The following is an 18,439-nucleotide window of genomic DNA, read 5'->3' on the forward strand; positions in this document are numbered from 1 at the left end:
TAATGAGGGGAAAAAACAATTTAATAAATTTTAGAATAAGGCTGTAACGTAACAAAATGTGGAAAAAGTCAAGGGGTCTGAAAACTTTCCGAATGCACTGTAAATAGCAACACTAGGACCCATTCTTAATGGTAGATATATCCCAGGTTTGGCACCACTATCACCAGTGATTACAGCCAATACCTGTCAGTCCGGGTCCTCACAGTCCTCCACAAATTGGCCTTTGGTTTTGTCTGCCCTCCAAGGCAGTCAATAGATGGCCTTATGTGACGTCGCCACGTCCAACCAGATCCTCCACTTGGGCCAGGTCTTATCCTTCACCTCTGATTCCTCCTGATCTTTATCATCTTCATCATATGTCACACAGAGGTTCTAAAGGTTAAATGGATACCATTTGTATGTCTCTGTGTCCAGTATGAAGGAAGTTAGAAGTCGTTTTGTGAGCCAAGGCTAACTAGCATTAGCAGATACCCATAGACTTCCAGGCATTGTGCTAACTCTAGTTAGCAGATGCACTAAGGCTAGTTAGCAACTTCCTTCAAATCCCATGCAGACATAAAAATGGTATCCACGAGTTCATCCGACTCTGGGGAAGTTGATAAAGGGCCTCATTGCCAAAATCCTGATGTATTCCTTTAACATTACAACACTACGACTTATATTGCCAAAATGTCCTTATACAATGATGTTACTAGTGCAATTAGTGATACAACACAGGAAGGTTAAAGGGACACTTGTGGATACCATTTGTATGCCTCTGTGTCCAGTATGAAGGAAGTTAGAAGTCGTTTTGTGAGCCGACTTCATGTAACGTGTTACCACAGATTTTAGTATAGGCTAGCTATAATGTGACTGACCTTGTTCACTGGGTTGGAGCCAGCCTCCACTCTCCTGCTGCATCATCTAGGCTCTCCACACCTTGACCCCCCTCTCCCTGACACAGGGCTCCCCACTGTCCCAGAAGGGCTCAAAGAACTCCACCTAGGGGACCACAAAGGGCAAAGGTCAATGGTATGGTTTAATACAATACAAAAAAATATATTTATATCAATCAATTCATAAATAACACAGTAATTAACACTAAGCACAATCACAGAGTGGGTGGAGGAGTGGGAATGTCAGTTATTTCAACAATGTAATAATTTCATGGGTTGAGGGCAGTTGTCTCTGTCTGCGCTGAGGTCAGCAGTTCTCCTGACAGGAAGAACATTAAGCTGCACTACAGGATAGCCTGCAGGACAGTAACAGGACCATGGCAGGACAGCATGTGTCTCTCTGCCATCAACATAATGCTGCCAGTGCACGTCTCTGGCTGCCATCAACAGAGTGCTGCGGTGATTAGCAAACCAGACCTCCATGGAGAACAGCAGAAACTCATTAGTGTAGAATTTAAGGTGGTACTGTTTATACTGCTCTAATTTCTGGAGAAATTGCTCAGATCATTTTCTAATAATCAGATGATTAGAGTAAAGCCACAGGGAGTCTCTCTCTTCCTCATTAAAGGGGAACTGCACCCGCTGATTTGGCATAGTTTTTTGGCTCGCTCCTCAAGAAATGCTGGCGGCCATGACAGAAGCCAAACGTGAGTTGATTTGGGGGTGTGGTTTGATGTGGGTGTTTCTTGGGTGTGTCCTTGCCACCACCAACAAAACCCAGAAGCTTGTCAGAACCTTGCCCACAGCTGTTCACCAGTCCCAACGTCAACAGTGAGGAGGCGACTCCGGGATGCTAGCATTCTAGGCAGAGTTGCAAAAAAAAAGCCAAATCTCAGACTGGCCAATAAAAAGAAAAGATTAAGATGGGAAAAAGAACACAGACACTGGGCAGAGGAACTCTGCCTAGAAGGCCAGCATCCCGGAGTCGCCTCTTCACTATTGATGTTGAGACTGGTGTTTTGCGGGTACTATTTAATGAAGCTGCCAGTTGAGGACTTGTGAGGCGTCTGTTTCTCAAACTAGACACTAATGTACTTGTCCTCTTGCTCAGTTGTGCTTCGGGGCCTCCCACTCCTCTTTCTATTCTGGTTAGAGCCAGTTTGCGCTGTTCTGTGAAGGGACTAGTACACAGCGTTGTACTCAACTAGTCTAAAGAAGGCCAGTTTTATTGCTTCTTCAATCAGGACAACAGTTTTTAGCTGTGCTAACATAATTGCAAAAGGGTTTTCTAATGATCAATTAGCCTTTTAAAATTATAAACTTGGATTAGCTAACACAATGTGCCATTGGAACACAGGAGTGATGGTTGCTGATAATGGGCCTCTGAACACCTATGTAGATTTTCCTTTTTTATCTGCCGTTTCCAGTTACAATAGTCATTTACAACATTAACAATGTCTACACTGTATTTCTGATCAATTTGATATTATGTTAATGGACAAAAAATGTGTTTTTCTTTCAAAAACAAGGACATTTCTATGTGACCCCAAACTTTTGAACGGTAGTGTACAGTTGAAGTTGGGGGTTTACATACACTTAGGTTGGAGTCATTAAAACTCGCTTTTTCCACCACTCCACAAATTTCTTGTGAACAAAGTTTAGTTTTGGCAAGTCGGTTAGGACATCTACTTTGTGCATGACACAAGTAATTTTTCCAACAATTGTTTTCAGACAGATTATTTAACTTATAATTCACTGTATCACAATTCCAGTGGGTCAGTTTACATACACTAAGTTGACTGTGCTTTTAAACAGCTTGGAAAATTCCAGAAAATTATGTCATGGCTTTAGAAGCTTCTGGTAGGCTAATTGACATAATTTGAGTCAATTGGAGGTGTACCTGTGGATGTATTTCAAGGCCTACCTTCAAACTCAGTGCCTCTTTGCTTGACATCATGGGAAAATCAAAAGAAATCAGCCATGACCTCAGAAAAAACGATTGTAGACCTCCAACAGTCTGGTTCATCCTTGGGAGCAATTTCCAAACGTTCATCTGTACAAACAATAGTACGCAAGTATAAACACCATGGGACCACGCAGCCGTCATACCGCTCAGGAAGGAGATGCGTTCTGTCTCCTAGAGATGAACGTACTTTGGTGCGAAAAGTGCAAATCAATCCCAGAACAGCAAAGGACCTTGTGAAGATGCTGGAGGAAACAGGTACAAAAGTATCTATATCCACAGTAAAACGAGTCCTATATCGACATAACCTGAAAGGTCGCTCAGCTGCTCCAAAACCGCCATAAAAAAAAGCCAGACTTCGGTTTGCAACTGCACATGGGGACAAAGATCGTACTTTTTAGAGAAATGTCCTCTTGTCTGATGAAACAAAAATAGAACTGTTTGACCATAATGACCATCTTTATGTTTGTAGGAAAAAGGGGGAGGCTTGCAAGCCAAAGAACACCATCCCAACCGCGAAGCACGGGGGTGACAGCATCATGTTGTGTTGGTGCTTTGCTGCAGGAGGGACTGGTGCACTTCACAAAATAGATGGCGTCATGAGTAGTGAAAATTATGTGGATATATTGAAGCAAAATCTCAAGACATCAGTCAGGAAGTTAAAGCTTGGTCGCAAATGGGTCTTCCAAATGGACAATGACCCCAAGCATACTTCCAAAGTTGTGGCAAAATGGCTTAAGGACAACAGAGTTAAGGTATTGGAGTGGCCATCACAAAGCCCTGACCTCAATCCTATAGAAAATGTGTGGGCAGAACTGAAAAAGCGTGTGTGAGGAAGGAGGCCTACAAACCTGACTCAGTTACACCAGCTCTGTCAGGAGGAATAGGCCAAAATTCACCCAACTTATTGTGGGAAGCTTGTGGAAGGCTATCCAAAACGTTTGACCCAAGTTAAACAATTTAAAGGCAATGCTACCAAATACTAATTGAGTGTATGTAAACTTCTGACCCACTGGGAATGTGATGAAAGAAATAAAAGCTGAAATAAATAATTCTCTCTACTATTATTCTGACATTTCACATTCTTAAAATAAAGTGGTGATCCTAACTGACCTAAGACAGGGAATTTTTACTAGGATTAAATGTCAGGAATTGTGAAAAACTGAGTTTAAATGTATATGGCTGAGGTGTATGTAAAATTCGAACTTCAACTGTATGTGTCAACAAATAATGTCAGTTTACATAAATTATGTTGTTACACAATTGGGTTTTCAAATGTATTAAAGTAATGAAGTGGGTTACCTTCTATATTTGTACAAATGATGAGCCTGTGAAAGCTTTTTCTGCTGACAGGTGAAGGTTGCTGGCCAGACATAGTGAGCAGAAGCTTAGCCCCCAGACACATCCTTCGGAGGATCGCAAGCAACATTGTTCATAATTCAGCACGTATAGTAGCTAAGTTATTAAACACTAATTCGTATTCCATGCTTGAATATCCCATGAATATGAAACCTCTCAAAATGTTTTCTATTGTACCTCTCTATTTGGCCAGCTAGTTGTCAGTATAAACTCACAGAGGAAAGGGAGACCTCTCTCTCTCCCAATACTTGATAAAGGTAATATTCCTTCTTCTACCTTTCACTCAGCAGAAAGGGATTTGGATGAGAAAGCCAGGGCTCAGTTGGATAGGAATTAGAATGCACCACTGCTGGTAAAAAGCCTCTATTAAAAGCTGATCGTGCATTTTAAATGCCCCCTTAGCAAAGTTTCCATGTAGAGATTAAAGTAAAGTGACAAGGCCCAGACCATAGCCTGAAGGGCACTTTCTGGATGGGTCCCCAGCACTGCTTTAATGCCTGTGACGGAAAACACACAGCCCTAGTCTAAGGTAAACACATCCCACTGGTGCACTGGCTCTGGATAAACAGCCAATACGGTAACACAGACCCCCAATTCATCATGAGTCTATTCTGGAGAGCAACCAGCTGGATGCATGCGTGTTCTTTGCAGAGGTACATGGGGAATGACTGTGTGTGTGTCTACCTGTTGTCTGGTGGATAGGTCCTTGACAGTGTCTGGCTTGAAGAAGGTGAAGTCCAGCAGGCACTGGAACAGGCGCACAGCCTTTTCTGAGTGGTCTGCATGCCTGAGGAAATGACACTGCTGGAGGAAGATGGCTGCAGAGATAAAGACAGAGACAGAGAGAACATTCAATACCACATCATTAATCAGGCCATCTAATCTAGGCTTGGTTTTCTGTATTGTAATCGTTCCTCTGCCAAACTAACCCTGAATCAAATGTTAGATTATGGAGATGTTATTCTCAGATCGGCAGGTAAGAGTGCACTTGAGCGGCTAGATGTTCTGTACCTTTCTGCCATTGCAAATTGGATGGCAGAATGGTACAGAACATCTAGCCGATCAAGTGCACCCTTACCTACCAATCTGAGAATGACGTCCTTATTGTACTCCTCTGTAAACTGGCCATCTCTTTATACTAGACGCATAATCCACTGGTTGATACTCATTTACAAAGCCCTCTTGGGCCTCACTCCCCCCTACCCGAGGGCTATTGCAACCATCCTCCTCTATATACAGTAACCGATCTGCCACATTCTGTTAAAAGTCTCCAAAGCAAACACATCCCTGGGTCGTTCCTCTTTTCAGTTCGCTGCAGATAGCGACTGGAACGATCTGCAAAAAAGGATAAAGCTGGAAAGTTTTGTCACCGTCTCAGCTTTCAAGGACTCAATGGTGGACATTCTCACTGACAGCTGTAGCTGTTATGCGAGCCAATAACCTATACTGTTGATTGTGGTGTCTGTTTTCTGTCTGTCCGCTTGCGCTGCCATTATTTGTTGGTGCGGTCTGTCTATTTGTCTGCTCAGTAGGGCTATGTTGCTTGTACTGTGGTGTGACAGTCTTTTTCTCTCATGCTGTTGTCTAGCCTTAATGTTGTTTGTGCCATGTATATTTTTGTTGTCATAGGTCTCCCTTCATGTAGTGTGATGTCTCTTGTCGTGAAGTGCTGTTTCCACTTTCTGTCTGCTGAGGCATCTGTGCTGTTGTCAAGTGCAGTCCGTCTGTGTTGTCCGTCTTGTCTTTCTTTTTTTGTATTCCCGCACCCTGCCCCACAGGAGGCCTATTGACTCTTGCCGTGACACAAAGCACCCACTTCAATCCCACTTATTAGAACCAGCACAGGTCCGTTAGTTTAGTACGAGCTATTAAAGATGAATATATCCTCAGACTTTGAGTGAAGAAAAAACTGAGTAGGATGAGGAAAATAAAGTGAGAGATGGCAGGAAAAAAAGTTTGAAAAGTAATAACAGATAGCTAATCTTTCCTGGATGAAAAATTCAGCAGGCCAATTAAAGGTACACATCCCTGAGGTCACATGAAATGGCAGCTTCTCAAAAGCGGTCTTCATTATTCATTAAATCCTTATCAAGTTATAATTAATGCTGCCGTCTCCTGCAGATGTTCCCTACAAGTTGGGGTTTTCATTGCCCTGCCTTGTAGCCTGGTCCCAAATATGTTTGTACTGTCTTGCCCAACACCTATAATCATTGGCATGACAATGACCATATGAGTTGGCAAGACAGCACAAACAGATCTGGTACCAGGCTACCTGCCGTCAGCATTTTCTAAAAGGAAACAAACAGTCAAAGATACTGACAGTCTCCCTCAGCGGAATGCAAGGAGCCCGGTGTAGATATATGACCAGCATTCTTATGTAAGCAGAGGCTATGGTCCAGTTTTAGCACATGCTGCTTATTCCATGCTTAGATCTCCCACACTGTTTGATCTGTCAACGGTGCAGCTGCAGAAACGCTCAAATATGTACTATCCAACCACAAGAGGGAGTCTGTGACCATCATATTATAACAAGAGAATCACTCAAATAAAAGAGCTTTCTGTACCTATCAAGTCGAGTTGAGAATACCAAAGATTCTACAAGTGATTACGTACATGTGTTGAACCTGAAACAGCTAGCCTGTTTTCTGAGTTGCAGCAGGTGATCTATGAACCCAAATAGTTACAGTATGTTAAACAAAATTCCAGGTGATTTGAATAAGCGAGGCATCACTGGATAACATCAAATCTATATCATGTTATTCCACCCTTAGACAACCAGTCATTGTTGTAATAACAGTAAGCTGTGGTAGACAGACAAATTGTTCCAGTAGGCTAATGAATGCCGAGGACTGGCTTCTGTTTGTTTAAATCTTATTATTTAGACAGGGGGAAAAAAGGCTTGAATTGTGCCTGGAGTGCGTCCCATCCTTATCATTGTTCAACAGGCTGAAGCCCTGACAGGATAGTTCCAGGATCAGCCCAGTGGCAGCCCTACCCAGACTGACCGATGGCCAGCCAGTCTAACTAGATAATAGTTTCATTAGACAAATTGAGGGGCAGCTGCCAGAGGGCCAGGAGGCTAAGCCATCGCTGCAGTATTCATATCATGGATCAGCAGCATAGACACTGGATATCCATTATCCTCCCTCTTTCTGCCTCTCCCACTCCCTCTCTCGTCTCTCCTTCTCCCTCCCTCCCTCTCCTTTCGGGTCCTTTTCTCCTGTCAGTGGTCAGAAACATGACACAGCACAAACCTGTTTAGGGGTCTTTTCAGGAAGGTGAAAGATGTTACAGAAAGTTGCAGATATAACTGTCATGTAGAAGGAATCATGTCAGTTCTATTTATGACATCTATCTGCACCATTCCACAACGTTCGCCTGCTGATGAGGCCATGGTACTATGGCTCTGCTACACCCATAGACATCTGGCAATGACATCATGATAGACATAACCACAATAATGCTTTCTTCTTTCTTTTCTTACCTTTATTTAACTAGGCAAGTCAGTTAAGAACAAATTCTTATTTACAATGACGGCCTACACCGGCCAAACCCGGACAACGCATGGGCCAATTGTGCGCCGCCCTATGGGACTCCCAATCACGGCCGGTTGTGATACAACCTGGATTCGAACCAGGGTGTCTGTAGTGACTCCTCAAGCACGGAGATGCAGTGCCTTAGACCGCTGACCCACTCGGGAGCCCAGCTAGCCAGCTATCTCAATTTAGTCTATCACGAGAGATTACAAGCTCATCAAATCCATACCAAAGGCTTCTGAACAGAGTTGAAAGATACATAAACACAAAACACACACACACACACACACACACACACACACACACACACACACACACACACACACACACACACACACACACACACACACACACACACACACACACACACACACACACACACACACACACACGGGTTATCTATTAGCTGACCCCAGTAGAAGAATGACATAGCTCTCAATCACTCCCTCATTGTCTAGACCATCGAAACCATCCCTACAACATGATATTAGACAACGGCACCTTTCTCTTCCACCAAAATGACGACTCATCAACTCTTCTCTTCCACTCTCACGGTAACAGTCCAAACATGCAGAATGAACCACAAACAGTTCAATACAGCACCAGCACATAACATACTGACGAGGAGAAACTTGAACCATAATTCTCGCTCTCTGTGTCAGCCCCTCTACAGGACGGCCCTGTGCGAACGAAGGATGAGAACAAAAAATCAGAACAGGCTTGAATGTACAGTATTATGTCCACAGAGCAGGCAGTGAGTGAGAAATTATGTTGCCACGAGCAGCAACGCAGACATTGAGATGAATAAGATGCAAGACTTCGCTCTTACACAGTATCTGTACGTGCACGGGTTCGCTACGCGCTGTTCACAGTGTGGTAGCTAGAGCACCAAAACAGCGGAGAAATTGAGCGTCACGCGTCAACGCTCTTAGTTGCTGCGGAAATTGCCCCACTATGCCGTTTACTTTCTGCATCGACGCCATATCGCTGAGTCTACCTTAAATAACTTAGAAGTTATTCATGCTAAATTGAATTTAAAACATAATAATATGTAGTGTATATTGCATGTGGCTTGGACAATTACCCAGCATGTGTTCATCAGTGCCCGACAGTGCCCGGTGAGACAACATGCTCCCGTCCTGCACTACCGCCAGCGTGCTCAGACACTTCCCGTACACCGTATTGACCTTTGACACATAGAAGGTGCTGAGTGGCTTTGCACAAACAGCAGGTACTTCCTCCACAGTGGGGGGGCGTTGTTGGGGTGCAGGAACACCAGTTTCTTCCACTCCTTCAACAGAGCAGCTGGCTCCCACAGCTCCCTGCACAGACGCAGTAGCTCCAGCTTCAGCTCCACACAGCTGGGGTTACTGTCCACCGCTCGATCCAAAATGCATGGCCTCACTGACTTCACTGACCTCTTCTGGCGCTCTGTCTCGTTCTCAGAGAAGTCACCAAACACCCCGGGGGCACTCGCCACTTCGTCCTGTAATACAGAATCGGGAAGTTATTATAATTTAAAGGTTATGATAGTAGCTAGTACATAATCATGTGATTTTTTTTGTATCAAGACATTTCCTGTCCTGGTGAAAAGGCCAGCAAAAACTATTTTGAAATCCTAGTGAAATCTAATGTGATGTGATGGCATTGATTGGTGTGGTGTGTAATTGTGGGGTTTTAACGTTGAATACCGTACCTGGAAGTGGACAAACTGCAGCCAGGTGTGTGCCTGTTGTGGTTTCCCTCAGTCTCCTGTTAAAGTCCTAAACCTGTTCAGCCAGCAGGGCGGCAGCATTGTCTCTGGGAGTAGAGGGTTGTTCCTCTGCCCTGCCCTGCTCCGCCTTCCCCTGAAGCCACAGGGAGGTGGAGGAGTCATACACTCCCAGCGGGTTGACCCAGGGGGCCTGGCCCGGGGAAGAACCACCCCCCTCAGCCTCACCTTCCAGGCAAGGGGGCACAGGGATGAAGGGTAGGGTGGTAGTGACCTCTGGTGGTGGTCTAGGCAGCGTGGATTTGACCTCAGCAGCTGGCGGACGGTGAGGGAGAAGTAGCGGTCGGGTCTCTGTCAACTCTCTTCTTCTCTGGGCCGGACTCAGAACAGCTCACGGCCTGAGATCGCGGGTCCAAACCCAGAGAAGAACGGCCTTTCCTCTTGTACCTTGAAAGACATTATAATCATTACAGTAACATGTAGAATCCCTGTAAAGAAAACACAGTAGTGGAATGTCTTGAGAAATGGTTGTTTTGAGAGAGTTGTGAAAGGGGTGCAGCATCACCTGACCTCAACCAAAAGGTAAAACCAAAGTCCCCCTTACAGCAATACACCAAGCACCAGTCCAATCATTGGCTATATTGATCACATTTATCTTAGCTTGGAGTGAGTGAGTGAGTGAGTGAGTGAGTGAGTGAGTGAGTGAGTGAGTGAGTGAGTGAGTGAGTGAGTGAGTGAGTGAGTGAGTGAGTGAGTGAGTGAGTGAGTGTATTAACAGGTATTGATTGCAGGTCTCTTAAGATACAGATGCCACGTCGACAACACATTAAACCAGACATCAACTGGACATGTGCCAGGAGCTCTATTTGTTGCCTTTTAGCAGTTAATAAAAAAAGTGGACATCACATTTACATAAGTATTCAGACCCTTTACTCAGTACTTTGTTGAAGCATCTTGGCAGCGATTACAGCCTCGAGTCTTCTTGGGTATGATGCTATAAGCTTGGCACACCTGTATTTGGGGAGTTTCTCACATTCTTCTCTGCAGATCCTCTCAAGCTCTGTCAGGTTGGATAGGGAGCATCGATGCACAGCTATTTTCACATCTTTCCAGAAACGTTCAATAGGGTTCAAGTCCAGGCTCTGGCTGGGCCACTCAAGTTTTAATCAAGGATCTCTGTACTTTGCTCTGTTCATCTTTCCCTCAATCCTGACTAGCCTCCCAAGTCCTGCCGATGAAAAACATCCCCACAGCATGATTCTGCCACCACCATGTTTCACCGCAGGGATGGTGCCAGGTTTCCTCCAAATGTGACGCTTGGCATTCAGGCCAAAGATTTCAACCTTGGTTTCATCAGACCAAAGAATCTTGTTTCTCACGATCTGAGAGTCCTTTAGGTGCCTTTTGGCAAACCAAGCGGGCTGTCATGTGCCTTTTACTGAGGAGTGGCTTCCGTCTGGCCACTCTACCATAAAGGCCTTATTGGTAGAGTGCTGCAGAGATAGTTGTCCTTCTGGAACGTTCTCCCAACACCACAGAGGAACTTTGGAGCTCTGTCAGAGTGACCATCGGGTTCTTGATCACCTCCCTGACCAGCTCTAGGAAGAGTCTTGGTGGTTCCAAACATTTTACATTTAAGAATGGAGGCCACCGTGTTCTTGGGGACCTTCAATGCTACATAAATGTTTTTGGTACCCTTCCCCAGATCTGTGCCTCGACACAATCCTGTCTTGGAGCTCTACAGACAATTCCTTCAACCTCATGGCTTGGTTTTTGCTCTGACATGCACTGTCAACTGTGGGACCTTACATAGACAGGTGTGTGCCTTTCCAAATCATGTCCAATCAATTGAATTTACCACAGGTGGACTCCAATCAAGTTGTAGAAACATCTCAAGGATGATCAATGGAAACAGGATGCACCGGAGGTCAATTTCGAGTCTCATAGCAAAGGGTCTGAATACTTTTCAGTTTTTATTTTTAATACATTTGTAACAATTTCTAAAAACCTTTTTTCGCTTTGTCATTATGCGGTATTGTGTGTACAGTCATGGCCAAAAGATTTGAGAATGACACAAATATTAATTTTCACAAAATCTGCTGCCTCAGTGTCTTCAGATATTTTTGTCAGATGTTACTATGGTATAAAATACTGTATAATTACAAGGATTTCATAAGTGTCAAAGGCTTTTATTGACAATTACATGAAGTTGATGCAAAGAGTCAATATTTGCAGTGTTGACCCTTCTTTTTCAAGACCTCTGCAATCCGCCCTGGCATGCTGTCAATTAACTTCTGGGCCACATCCTCACTGATGGCAGCCCATTCTTTCATAATCAATGCTTGGAGTTTGTCAGAATTTGTGGGGTTTTGTTTGTCCACCGTACCAATAGATTTTAGATTCTTCAAAGTAACCACCCCTTGCCTTGATGACAGCTTTGCACACTCTTGACATTCTCTCAACCAGCTTCACCTGGAAGGCTTTTCCAACAGTCTTGGGGGTACCCACATATGCTGAGAACTTGTTGGCTGCTTTTCCTTCACTCTGTGGTCGAACTCATCCCAAACCATCTCAATTGGGTTGAGGTTGGGTGATTGTGGAGGTCAGGTCATCTGATGCAGCACTCCATCACTCTCCTTCTTGGTCAAATAGCCCTTACACAGCCTGGAGGTGCGTTGGGTCATTGTCCTGTTGAAAAACAAAATGATAGTCCTACTAAGCGCAAACCAGCTGGGATGGTGTATCGTTGCAGAATGCTGTGGTAGCCATGCTGGTTAAGTGTGCCTTCAATTCTAAATAAATCACAGACAGTGTCACCAGCAAAGCACCCCCACACCATCACACCTCCTCCTCCATGCTTCACGGTGGGAACCAAACATGTGGAGATCATCCGTTCACCTACTCTGCGTCTCACAAAGACACAGCTGTTGGAACCAAAAATCGCAAATTTGGACTCATCAGACCAAATGACAGATTTCCAGTGGTTTAATCCTTTAGTAGTGGTTTCTTTGCAGCAATTTGACCATGAAGGCCTGATTCCCGCAGTCTCCTCTGAACAGTTGATGTTGAGATGTGTCTGTTGCTTGAACTCTGTGAAGCATTTCTTTGGGCTGCAATTTCTGAGGCTGGTAACTCTAATAAACTTATCCTCTGCAGCAGAGGTAACACTGGGTCTTCCTTTCCTGTGGCGGTACTCATGAGAGCCAGTTTCATCATAGCACTTGATGGTTTTTGCGACTGCACTTGAAGAAACTTTCAAAGTTCTTGAAATGTTCCGCGTTGACTGACCTTCATGTCTTAAAGTAATGTCGCTTCACTTTGCTTATTGAGCTGTTCCTGACATAATATGGACTAGGTCTTTTACCAAATAGGGCTATCTTCTGTTTACCAACCCTACCTTGTCACAACACAACTGATTAGCTCAAACTAGGGCTGGGCGATATGGCCAAAATATCATATCATGGTATTTTTCACATTTTTGACAGTATGACGGTATTTGACTGTATTTTATGTTTTTGATTAATAAAAGTTCTAAATTTGCTTTATGAGTAGTGCGTGACCCTAGGGTGGCAACACATATATTCTATGATTTCAATGGGTCCTTCTCCATTCTGATTGTTTAATACTGTTCAATTCAACTTCAACCTAAAATCATTTCCTGCACTCATTTGAGATCATTTCCACACTGCCACGATATGGGCAAAAATACTAGGCCTTATTTTTAACCAAATGTTGCAATTGCGATTTAGATCGAAACACTTGGGTGAACTTTTGGAATCATGGAAATAAAATGTTTAGTATAATTCAATAGTTAGAGTATAAATAATAGTGGGCACTTTGAATACAGTGTTGTTTAACATGACAACGAATGAAAATGCCATGGACAAGTTATTGTGACAGGATAGGAACCAAAGTGATTTTCAGTGTTTCCTCGGGGACCCTACAATCTTTGGCTACATTAAATCTTTATTCATATAGCCAACATATTCATGCTTCGCCTATTCCTCTTTCATTTAGAACAGGAGTGGGGGCCGTATACGGCCTACGAGACCGTTTGATCAGGCCCCCGAGCCAATTCATAAATACATTTTTTTTTGTAAAAAAAAAAGCTCTAGACGTCGTTTTTCCACAATTTTGTATGTCTTTTTTAAATCCTGCATCCCTGATTTAGAAGATACTGTTGCACAAATAACATGCTGATTTAAGCCTCCACCAGTACTGGTATCAGGCTGTATTGGCTAGCTACATTTGCTCTGACTCAGTACTTTATTAGCTAGCCAGCTAACTAATGATTAGCATTAGTGGCTAACACAATTTAGCTTAACTTGCTAAGAAAATACAAACTAGCTGTTTGCAGATGTAAGAAACACAAACTAATATTGTAATTATAGAACGCTTGTGGATTTATATTAAGTTTAAAGTGTAAACAACGTCGTTGTCATCAACATTGTTGCATGTGCTACATTGACCCTGCAGACTGAACGAAAGTGTCTTGTGGTCAAGCAACAACAAATGCGCTCCTTGAGTGACAGGGGGTGGGACTAGATCTGTGTGGAAAGCGGCATGGAGAGAGAGAGAGAGAGAGAGAGAGAGAGAGAGAGGGATGACTCAAGTTCGCTGACCCTCAACACTGGGGCCCCACAAGGGTGTGTGCTCAGCCCTCTCCTGTACTCCCTGTTCACCCACGACTGTGTGGCCATGCACGCCTCCAACTCAATCATCAAGTTTGCAGACAACACAACAGTAGTGGGCTTGATCACCAACAATGACGAGACAGCCTACAGGTAGGAGGTGAGGGCACTCAGAGTGTGGTGTCAGGAAAACAACCTCTCACTCAACGTCAACAAAACAAAGGAGATGATCGTGGACTTCAGGAAACAGCAGAGGGAGCACCCCTCTATCCACATCGAAGGGACAGCAGTGGAAAAGGTGGAAAGTTTTAAGTTCCTGGGCGTACACATCACAGACAAACTGAAATGGTCCACCCACACAGACAACCTCAGGAGGCTGAAGAAATTTGGCTTGTCACCCAAACCCCTGACAAACTTTTACAGATGCACAATCGAGAGCATCCTGTCGGGCTGTATCACAGCCTGGTAAGGCAACTGCACCGCCCTCAACCGCAAGGCTCTCCAGAGGGTGGTGTGGTCTGCACAACGCATCACCGGGGGCAAACTACCTGCCATCCAGAACACCTACAACACCCGATGTCACAGGAAGGCCATAAAGATCATTAAGGACAACAACCACCCGAGCCACTGCCTGTTCACACCGCTATCATCCAGAAGGCGAGGTGCATCAAAGCTGGGACCGAGAGATTGAGAAACAGCTTCTATCTCAAGGCCATCAGACGGCTAAACAGCAATCACTAACTCAGAGAGGCTGCTGCCTACATTGAGACTCAATCACTGGACACTTAAAATGGATCATTGGTCACTTTAAACAATGCCACTCTAAATAATGCCACTTTAATAATGTCTACATATCTTACATTACTCATATCACATGTATATACTGTATTTTATACCATCTACTGCACCTTGCCTATGCCGAACGGCCATCGCTCATCCATATACTTATATGTACATATTCTCATTCACCCCTTTAGATTTGTGTGTATTAGGTCATTGTTGGGAATTGTTAGATTACTTGTTAGATATTACTGCACTGTTGGAACTAGAAGCACAAGCATGTCGCTACACTCGCATTAACATCTGCTAACCATGTGTATGTGACCAATAAAATTTGATTTGATGTAGCGGAGTAAACTATAAAAATGGACGTTACACACGGGGTATCACATTTAACAAACCCAACATTCAAATTCCGTTATAGAAGGTAAAGTAAAAACCCAAACCGGTCCGTGCATAAATACCGGTATATAGTCAAATACGGTATACCGCCCAGCCCTGGCTCAAAAGCATTAAGAAATTCCACAAATTAACTTTTAACCAGGCACACCTGTTAATTGAAATGCATTCCAGGTGACTACCTCATGAAGCTGGTTGAGAGAATGCCAAGATTGTGCAAAGCTGTCATCAAGTCAAAGGGTGGCTACTTTGAAGAATCTTAAATATAAAATAGATTGATTTGTTTAACACTTTATTGGTTACTACATGATTCCATATGTGTTATTTCATAGTTTTGATGTCTTCACTATTATTCTACAATGTAGAAAATAGTACAAATAAAGAAAAACCCTGGAATGAGTAGGTGTGTCCAAACTTTGACTGGTACTGTATGTCAATGTGATATTTCTGTATTTAATTTTTCAAAAACATTTGCAAAAATAAAAACATGGGGTATTGTGTGTAGTGTAGATGGTTCAGAAACAAATCTAGTTCATCTATTTTAATTAAATTCAGGGTGTAACAACATGGAATAAGTCAAGGGAATATTTTCTGAAGGCACTGTATATTTGTATTCTTCTTTCCACTCTGTCATTTAGGTCATTATTGTGGAGTCACTACAATGTTGTTGATCCATCCTCAGTTTTCTACTATCAAAGCCAATGAACTCTGTAGCTATTAAAATCTCCAATGGTCCCATGCTTAAAGATATATTCAATGTCTGATTTGTTATTGTTACCCATCTACCAATCACTGCCCTTCTTTATGAGGCTTTATGAGGAAAAGCTCCCTGGTCTTTGCAGTTGAATTTGTGCTTGAAATTCAATACTTTACTGAGGTACCTTACAGATGTTGAATGTTTAGGGGACAGAAGAAGAGGCAGTCATTCAAAAATTATGTCAACCCCTATTATTTCACACAGAGTCCATATAACTTTAGTGATTTGTTAAGCCAAATTTTACTTCTGAACTAATTTAGGCTTGCCTAAACAGAAGGGGTGAATACTTACAGAATGCAACAATTATATTTTAGTTAATACATTTGTATTAATTTGTAAAGATTTGTATAATTGTCTTTTCACTTTGACATTATGGAGTATTTTGTGTAGCTCAATGACAAGAAATTACAATTAAATCTATTATTTTAATCCCACTTTCTAACGCAACAAAATGTGAAAAAAGTTCAAGGGGGTGTAGACTTTCCATAGGCACTTTCTATATACCCCTCCACAAGCATACATCCTATTATTAAACTCACTAGGGCATAGAGCTTATATCTAAGAAGCGCTCTGACAGGAAGGAAGGAATTTACAGCAGGTGAACGTTTGGATTTCCGCACCCTGACTGTGGGCTGCAGGCAGGCAGAGGGCTGAAGTAGTAAAACCGCCTGTGAGATATGGATTACTGCAGGACTGCAGACCCAAAACTCTCAGTGCAGCATTTATTATCACCCCCCCCCGTGATGATGCGTACTGTAATGAAGGCTATGGCACCTGCAGCTGGAGCTGACTGACTCCCTCTCTGACTGACCTTGAGTTGGGAGCAGAACCAGGCTGCTGGCCAACAGATACCCTTTTCACACTATTGTGCCAACCTGAACCGGACTGTGCTGGCTCAGATATTTTCTATGCCAGGCCAGTGCAGTATAGTTTAGCTTGGCTCAGCTCTGTTCAGCTCACTAGCATGGACAGGGTAGGAGTGGGCAGATGATGGCTGATGAGCGGCTACACAAGAGCTGATATGGCTGTAGTGGTGCAGAGATGAGGGGGGAGTGAAGGGGAGAGGCGGAGAGTGGAAGGTGGTGCAGTGGAAGGGAGGTTACCTACCTAGCGATGTCTTCTCTGTAGAGCAATTTGTACTCCTAGTTGGAGAGTTCTGCTCTTCTGTCCACGCAGAAGGGCCAATCGGTGGGGGTCTAGAGGTCGTCCAGCCACACAAAAGACTCCTCCAGCTGACACTGCACCTCCTCACTGTAGACAGAAAGAACAACACCGTTAGGATCAATGCAGAGTATACACCTCTAAAGAAGGGTTGGGTGACATGTAGCAAGTTAGCGTTTTCATGATTGTATAAAAATACAATACAAATACAATAAGAGTAGAGTACAGAGCTCAAATATAATGGTGTACTTTAAGTCAGAAACATTGATAGTACAGCACAGATTAGTTGTAAAACATTGGTAGTACAGAACAGATCCAAAACATAATCCTAACATTAGGCTAATTTAACTGTAGCTTCAAAGATGAGTTACACAAGTTTCCTGTTTAGGAGTCAGTCCCTGAAAAAGAGGCATAGAGACGTGTGTGTGTGTCATAGTTAGTTCAGAGTCTGTCAAGAAGAGCTCCTTCAACTGGCAATCAGCCTAGACACCCAGAGTAGACCTCCTGTAACGCACTGAGCCACAGACACTGAATCTCACTCCTACCCAGCAACAACTAGTACAGTATTACCAGTCATGGGCAAGTATTTAAAAAGCATCCTAGGGTAGGAGTGCTGGTCTAGGAACAGTTCACCCCTTGTCCAACTCATCCTATATCAGCACTCCTACTCTGAGATGCTTTATACATTTGAGCCCAGTCCTGAAATCCCTACCAGAGCATGTAGACCTGAGTGACTGGGTCTCACTGGGAACAAAGGGAGTGAGGTCATACTAGTGAGGAGTGCTCTCAGCCTTTTTCAGGAGATCACTGGGGTAGATAGTATTTGAATATGAGCCACTGCTTGCTGTAGAAGGTTCTCCGCTCTTCTTCCTGTGCTTCTTCTTTTTATCTTATTGGATGGGACGTCATTCTTATCCTCCCTATCTGTTGTATGTTCAGAAATGTTAGGAGTAAACATTTAAGTACAAATACCACAAGCTATTGACTTTTGGGTGAAACTCTCAACAACGGTCAATGCTCAGATCATATCATCCCACAAAAGAGATAATTTGAGGTCAATTGTGTAATAACAACAAGACTATGCAATAACATTCAAAGCCACTCGATAAAACCTCCAGTGCTTCTCAAAGAGGACAGAATGCCTTATCCTTTCTCCTGTACAATGGAGCATGAAATACTATTCTGTCACAGAGAAAGGGAAATAACTGAATAACGATTAAACAATTTTATGATAATAACACAACATATTGTTTCTGCTGGTTGTGTC

At 43.4% G+C, this 18,439-nt stretch overlaps 1 pseudogene; it reads right to left on the minus strand.

The window, feature by feature from the left end:
• Nucleotides 1-186: 186 nt before the first annotated feature.
• LOC120060037 lies at nucleotides 187-17,749 on the minus strand (annotated as a pseudogene).
• Nucleotides 17,750-18,439: the final 690 nt, after the last annotated feature.

The sequence above is a fragment of the Salvelinus namaycush genome, chromosome 15 (assembly GCF_016432855.1).
Source record: "Salvelinus namaycush isolate Seneca chromosome 15, SaNama_1.0, whole genome shotgun sequence".
Classification (NCBI taxonomy): Eukaryota; Metazoa; Chordata; class Actinopteri; order Salmoniformes; family Salmonidae; genus Salvelinus; species Salvelinus namaycush.